The sequence below is a fragment of the Epinephelus fuscoguttatus genome, linkage group LG16 (genome assembly GCF_011397635.1).
Source record: "Epinephelus fuscoguttatus linkage group LG16, E.fuscoguttatus.final_Chr_v1".
Taxonomy (NCBI): Eukaryota; Metazoa; Chordata; class Actinopteri; order Perciformes; family Serranidae; genus Epinephelus; species Epinephelus fuscoguttatus.
This window is the reverse complement of record NC_064767.1, coordinates 28,304,585-28,312,228: the sequence shown is the minus strand read 5'-3', so window position 1 is coordinate 28,312,228 and position 7,644 is coordinate 28,304,585.

Genomic DNA, 7,644 nt, shown 5'->3' with positions numbered 1-7,644 from the left:
AGCTTGTTTCTGTTATTCAACCTTTGATATGGGGAAATTGCTTCCTGCTGCCGGAGTATGGTTGCCATGTGAATCTATGATGTCACATGATGGAGTGACCTCATCGCACCATTCAGCCTGAGTGCCACCTGAGGGTGTGAGAAAAGTACAATGAAAGCCTGTATGACAGGGTGTGTGCCTGTGTTTCCCACACTGGAGCATTGATCAGCAGCATGGACAGGCTGCACTGCTTTTTGTTTCATTAGACTCCATTAATTATAGATTTACATAACGTTAAGCTCTGAGCTAAGTGGTAACATTAGCATGCTAATATGCTCACCATGACAATGCCAACCATTTTACCATCTTAGTTTAGCATATATTTGCAAATTAGCATTTAATCAGATCCCTGATTATGGCTTCGAAAGTGTTCTGTAGTCCATTTGTAGTTAGTTAGTAGTACTGACCAATCACATTTGAGCAGGCTCTGGTTGCATACAGGTTAACACTCTGGGCAGAGAGCAAAAGAGGTAGAGCACTTTGGCTGAAATGCGATCTGGGAACCCGCTGGCTATCATCTGAAGATGATTTAGCTTTTATTAGCTTTTGCATTCATCTGCAAATATCTGTTTGTAGAGATTAACTGAAATGTTGTCTAGACCTGCCTAGATAATGAACAGCACACAAAGAGGAAGTCTTGGCCGAGCACTGTCTACACCAGCTCCCCCAAAATATTGGCCATTTCCCCAGAGGCTATATCATCATCAAACGATAGCCAGTGGTTGCCAAGATTGATTAGCACTAAACACAAAGTACAAGTGAGGCTGATGGGATTGGTACATTTGGTAAGAAAAAAGCACTGGAAAAGTTAGCGTACAACCTGATGTGATGGTGCTAGTTAAAATTGAAAGGATCCCAAATTTACTACAGTGTATCCTCAGAGGGACATGCATATATACACCTCACATCATGGCTGGCCATCCAACAGCTATCTCAACATTTCACTACATACCAAAAATGTCAACCTCATGGTAGTACTAAAGCAAAAGTCAGGGATTACCAAAGTCAATAGGGCTCATTCACCAGGAATCATGAATGTCTACACAAAATTCCATGGCAATCCATCAAATAGTCACTGACGTATTCAGTCTGGACCAAAGTGGACATTGTCATCCCTGGAGGCATGCTGCTAAAGTGTGGCTAAAAATTAAACATATTCTTTGAATTCCTAAACTTTGCTAGTGGAGCCAAGAAAAATCAGTTCATCCCCAGTGACCCTTTTACTTGTTGAGTACAAATGATCCCACGGATGCCAATCTGTCATCAACTGGCCGCCAGCCCAGAAGTAAAACACAAACTAACGGCTAAGTGGATACATTTGATCATCTACAAATCTACCCACTGACTTGTTCATTGACTTGCTTAAATGTTGGCCTTGAATTATCAGCTTCTTTAAGAGACAGTGGAAAGCCTCTTTTCATCTTTAACGTCTGATGTATTTTTCTTATGTCGTGACAACTGTTATGGTGGGACAAGAAACGCATATATGAATCAAAGGCCCGCTTGTCTTAAAGCCAGGTCTGACTTCTGCCTTTATACTTGATTATACTCATTGACACAAGGTTCTAGATCAGGGGTAGGCAACCTGTGGCTCTGGAGCCACATGTGGCTCTTTAGCCCTTCTTCAGTGGCTCCCTTTGCCTTTGACAATAAAGAAATCGTATGGACATGAATAAAGACAATTTTAAATTTTCATTTATCATTGTTGTAGGCCTAAAGAAATTATGCACCAAATTCAAAGAAATGTAAAACATTTCGTCAACTAAAATGTGCTTCAAACATTTTGTGACGTGATGCCTTTTTCTCCAAATTTTGTCAAACCTCAAGACCAGTGGCTCCCCAGCTAGGCCAGCTATGGATTCGAAATCTAAAGAAAAGTAAAGTTTCACAGGAGAATAGAGAGTTAAATACCTTGTGGACAGCTTCATTTGCTTTTACAGCCAGCTCTGCAAAGGTAAAGTTCCAAATAATCATAAATAGCCCACTGCAGAATAGCTACCTTGTGGTAAAACATATTAATGAATGGTAATTTAGACCTACTAGTAATGTTGATTGGCTAATTTAGAGTTAATAGTGTGTATTACCTTCATTATAAGGCTAAAACATGATTTGTGGCTTCAGACATATTTTGTTTTTATCATTTTTGGTCTAAATGGCTCTTTTGTTGGTTTCTACTCATGATACCACCCTACTGCCAAAGTTGAAGGCTGAATAGAAAAAATATTACAGGTTGCATGTTTGCATGGAGGAATGCTGCAAAAGGAGGCCAGAGATCACTTTTATTATTAATGTGAGTTCAGAATTTACCTTCAAGCAAGCCCCTCCACATTTGGTTTTGGCACAATGCTGCTTCAGTTTAAAAGATGAAAAATATATGCGTCATGGCAGACGGTTGAGATTCATTGTCTCTGCTTGCCTCTCTCTGCTGTGTGACAAACTTGGCACACTGTCTCTGTCAACACTGAGTAGTGAGTGACTAAGACAGCGTTTTATTGCAGATGATAAGAGTAGACATGTTCAGAAGAAACGTGTGAAAGAGGACTCCCAGGATGAAGCTCCACAGCTTGTGTGTGTGTGTGTGTGTGTGTGTGTGTGTGCGCGTGTGCGCGTGAGTATGAACGTCAGCTGACAAGCATGCAGTCTCATTAGGTCAAATAGCCTAAGGTGAGTGTCAGAAACTAGGTGCCACAATTGTTAAACCAGTAATTAAAGGGTTGGGTACTTCAGCTAACAATTTTCGAGGCTGCAGCACTTATATTTTTAGGCTAGTTATGTCATAAACTGTGTTCTCAATAGATCTGGGGTAGGTAAAACTTCATGAAACCCATGTGGACATCATGTAGTAAATGCTGAAAATGTGGCTTTCGTAATGTGTTTATATTTCCCTTTGTCCATAAACTGCAGCTGTCATGTTGTTCTGTTCAAGCACAAATCATTTCATTGTTAATGCTGTGTATTAGCTGCAGTGGCTGGAGTACAAAAGCCCACAGGCAAGCCATCTGAGAGAGGCTAGGTCATTGTCAAGATGTGGGTTCAGACTTGTGAGCTAAGAGCAAAGGAATTTAAAGCTCTTTAGATCAACAGATAAGCATTAATACAAATGAATGACTTCACAATTTCATTGGCACCATGCCATCACTGCCTTGGAGTTTGGGTTTCATTGTCAGTCACAGCTTTAACTTTCTCTTTAGTCTGTGTGTTTCTTTCTGTTCAAACAAAGTAAAAGTGAGCTGAAGTGATATAAATATGCTCATACTGCTTTAAAACTTTGCCAACAACTCTGTTTTAAAATAGTCTGTTTTTGCTCTGTCTGTCCTGCTTGTAAAAACTTAAAAGTAGGGTGATGGGACAAATGATTACATATTGGTGGTGATCCAGGTCTGACATCCAACATTAAACAGTTTTGGCCATTTTTATTTTTATTCAAATATATTGCACATCCATTTACAGTATTTATTTTCTTCTGTTCTTATGAATGCCTATTGATTCTTGCAATACTTGCTTTCATTGTTAATGTCATCTTCTCTTAAAGGAACAATATGTAAGATTTCGTGACATCTAGCGGTGAGGATTGCATATTGCAACCAGCTGAAACTTCTCCTGGTTAGAACTGACCTATGGCTAAGTCCCGCCCTCAAACGCAATGAGCCAGTCACAGTATAGCCATTCCCACACACTCAGACATTCTCTGCCTGGACGTTCATTGAAATGCATTACAGAAAGTCAGTTTTGTTCAGTTTTATGAGCTTTTTCTGAGATTTGTTTAGAAATAGTCAAATGGTGTGCATGGGGTTCTCTGACACAAGGTATCCTGAGAGGCTGAGCGACGAGGTGTATTTTTTACCCTTTCCAAACCACATCTCAGCCGAGAAAAGTGTCTCCTTTGGATAAAGTTGTGTGGTAACGTTAGACCACAACATCAACTCAACGTGAATAAGATTAACAAGGATGTCTACATCTGTTCTAAGGCAAGTCAACATCGTGTTTGAGGCAACATATTGTCACTTTGCTGGAAAGAAATATAAAGTTATCTTTAACATCTCTAGCTAACGTTAGCTAAAGTTAGTCTAACGTTAGCTCCTAGCTGCGTTGTTCATCATGTCACCCTGTTTGCTGGGAGTTCATTAGCCTATTTTGTTCTAGTTTTTGTACTTTGGTGATCGTACATCATTGTTAGCTGTTGTCCAAAGGGCTCTAGTTAAGCTAACGTTAACTTCTGGAGCTTAGCTTCATTAAATTATCTGTAATCGCAGAGATATCAAAGGTTGGCAAACGTTATGCTGAATGATTCAGTGTAAATACTGTAGCACCAAACTAACGGAGAGACACTCTTGGTAAAGATGGTAAAAAGGCCGTTATCCTTTTCTCATATTCTGAGCCAGAAACCTTAACTTCAGTGGCACTTTAATGCACCAAAATTTGATTGTTATGTCTCCAAAAATCATCAATTGCCTCCTGCTAAATGCCATGTAATGTGACAGCTGCCATAGCACCAGTCACTGAATGTTGATATTTTGTATGAGTGAGTGGAGGGGGGCGTGGCTTAGCCATTGGTCAATTCCTTTCGTGATCATTGTTCAGGAGGTTTTTACCAAGAGCCAAATTATCAACAGAGGTCTATTTCCTTTATAAAACAAACAGACTAGGTGATAAAACTGGCAAAAAAGAATGAATAAAGTAGTTTAACTTTACAAGTGAATGTTTTTCTTATGCTGTATGGCTTGTTGCCAATAGGCAGCTTTGCACCTACTAATATGTGGTCACCTTTTTTCTGATCCAGACACTCAGGAGATTTTTACCCTGAGCCAAATTATCTGCAGAGGTCAAAACAAACAGACATGAATATTTAAACCGATAAGAACACTGAATAAAGTAGTTTCATGTTACAAATCAGTGTTTCTTTGACACTGTTTGGCATGTAGGAGACGGGCCACAAGCCTAGCAGCTGCTAATATGTGCTCACCTTTTATCTCTGATAACTTAAGATCCAGACATTCAGGAGGTTTTTACCAGGAGCTGAATTATCCACAGAGGTCTCCTCCTTTCTAAAACAAAGGGATCAGATGATATAAACCGGTAAAAACACTGAATAAAGCAATTTCATGTTGAAAAATCTCCTTTTTCCTGTCCAGTACTGTCATTGTGGAGGGGTTGCCAGCTACAGTGGCTGATGCAAAAATGTGAAACACAAATGGCCCTATCGAGAGCCAGTGTTTGGTTTGTCTGGTCTGGACTACTGCAGAAACATGGCGGTGCAACATGGTGATCTCCTTGGATGAGGACCCGCTCGCTATGTGAATATAAACTGCTCATTTTAGGGTAAGGAAAACACAACAAATATTATTTTCAGGTGACTATACACCAAAGAAAATGTACTTATTATACTATATTCCATTTCTGCCAATATTTCCCCATAAATCCCACACACTGGACCTTTAATGTGTTTATGTTATGCACCATGTTCCAAAGCAAATTCCTCATGTGTGAAAACCTAATTGGCAATACTATAAAAGTGATTTGGTTTTAATGAATTAAGGGATAGCCTAAGTTTTAGTTAAAATTCAGTTGATAGAGGATGTTTTTTTTTAGTGTGATGTTAAGTTGAGGAAATGTCCAGTGCTGGGGTTAGATCTCTCTGGGTGCTGTCAAAGCTCAGTCAAAGCATGCCTGACACAACACATGTGAAAGAAGTATTTTCATTTTTCTTTTCCTTTCATATCACCCATTTATAAAACATCAAATCTTTTTTGATCATGCTCCAGCACAAAAACTTCATCTTATCTGTACTGAAACTTGACCAGGAGGCCGATCATGCCTTTGTGATGACACACACCAAGTGGAAAAGTACAGACCCCCTCTAGCTCCCATGCATATTCTCTCCTCCGCCGCAGCTATCACTCTCCTTTCATGCGGGTTGCCTCAGTGACATCACCCCTTGAGCAAGTCTTCCAAGTCGTATTTACTGACTCTAATAAAATGGAAGATATCTAACAAGGGTGATCACCAACCGGGGCATGTGGTGAGGAAGCATCGGGATTTTATTATCATCTTGGGAGGCAATGATATCAGCCATCAGGCCAGACCCAGCTTGTCTTTAACAGCCATCCTCAAAGATGCACATAAAGGAAGATGGCACAAATAAAGAGTTTTCAGATCGAGGCTGAGGTCTGAATTATTTGTAACGGATGTAGGCAACACAGTTAAACGTTACGCTCAAGATGTGGATAAGAGCTGTGGGGAGGGAGGGGGGACTTCCAGGGTAAACAACATAAGGAAGGTGTTACAGTAGCCTAATCTGACTTGGTTGGCAGAGGTGGGACACCTGGTTCAAATCTAATCAGACAGTGACTCTGTGAGCAAACAACTTTCCATCCTTTATAAATGTTTACAGGCTAAGTGGAAAATAGGGGATATACACACAAAGCAGTCAGTTCAAACACTAAAGAAAGAGTTTTCATACATTTTGATAATCTTGCATTTAGACTTTCATTTAGGAGATTCGGATATTACTCCTAAGTGTTTATGTAAACCTTTAGCAAATCTTACATGCTCTTGTGGAAACTTGAGTAAAAATACACAAAGTGTCCTCAGTTACTATTATGGACATGATTTTTGGGCTACACTTCTCGATGAACCTATCTATACACATCTGAAAGTGTTGCACATTATGTAAAAACTGACAATACTAAGCTAATAAATGTGTTACGCTACAAAGTACTAGAATAATAATTCCTCTTGATCAAGGTTTTCCCTTGGAGGGCGAAAAATGGAACATAACGGGGTGAAGGGCCTAAAGCAAACACCTATTGTATGTTATTGTGTACTATTGTTACGATGAGAAATGGATCCCATTTCCCATAACTGCAAATGTCTGCCTCTCCATTTTTTCGTACCTCATTCACACCAAATTGATTTTTCACTCTGCTCTCTATGCTCAGATTCATTCATTCATTAATTTTACATAACCGCTTTACCTGTTGGGAGTCGCAGGGGGACTGGTGCCTATCCAAGCTGACTTTGGGCAAGTGGCGGGGTACACCCTGGACAGATGGCCAGACTATCGCAGGGCTAACACAAAGAGACAGACAACCATTTATGGTCACATTCACTCCTACGAGCAATTTAGAGTCACCGAGTGACCTGCATGTCTTTGGACTGTTGGAGTACCCGGAGAAAACCCACGCTGACACAGAGAGAATATGCTCTGCACGGAAGGGCTCCCCCACCCTGGAATTTGAACCAGGATCCCTCTTGCTGTGAGGCAACCACGCTAACCACTGCACCACTGTGCCGCCCACCTATTGTATATTATTGTGTTAAATTGTATATTAATGTGTTGTATTGTCAAGATGCACAGATTGTACTAGGATCCTTTTTCCTGCAAGTGAAATGCGTCCGTGTGCATATGTCCTTTCCTCTCCATTCTTTTCTTACCCCACTAGCGCCAACTGACTTTCTGCACAAAGTTTCACTCTGCTCACTGTGCTCAGGTTATGAAAAATAATTATTATTACTTAGGGATCCTACATATTTGAAGAGATTTTTTACCTCACAGAAAAATGCATAAACAGTGATTTATATTATAATGTCTTGCATTAAGTTTTG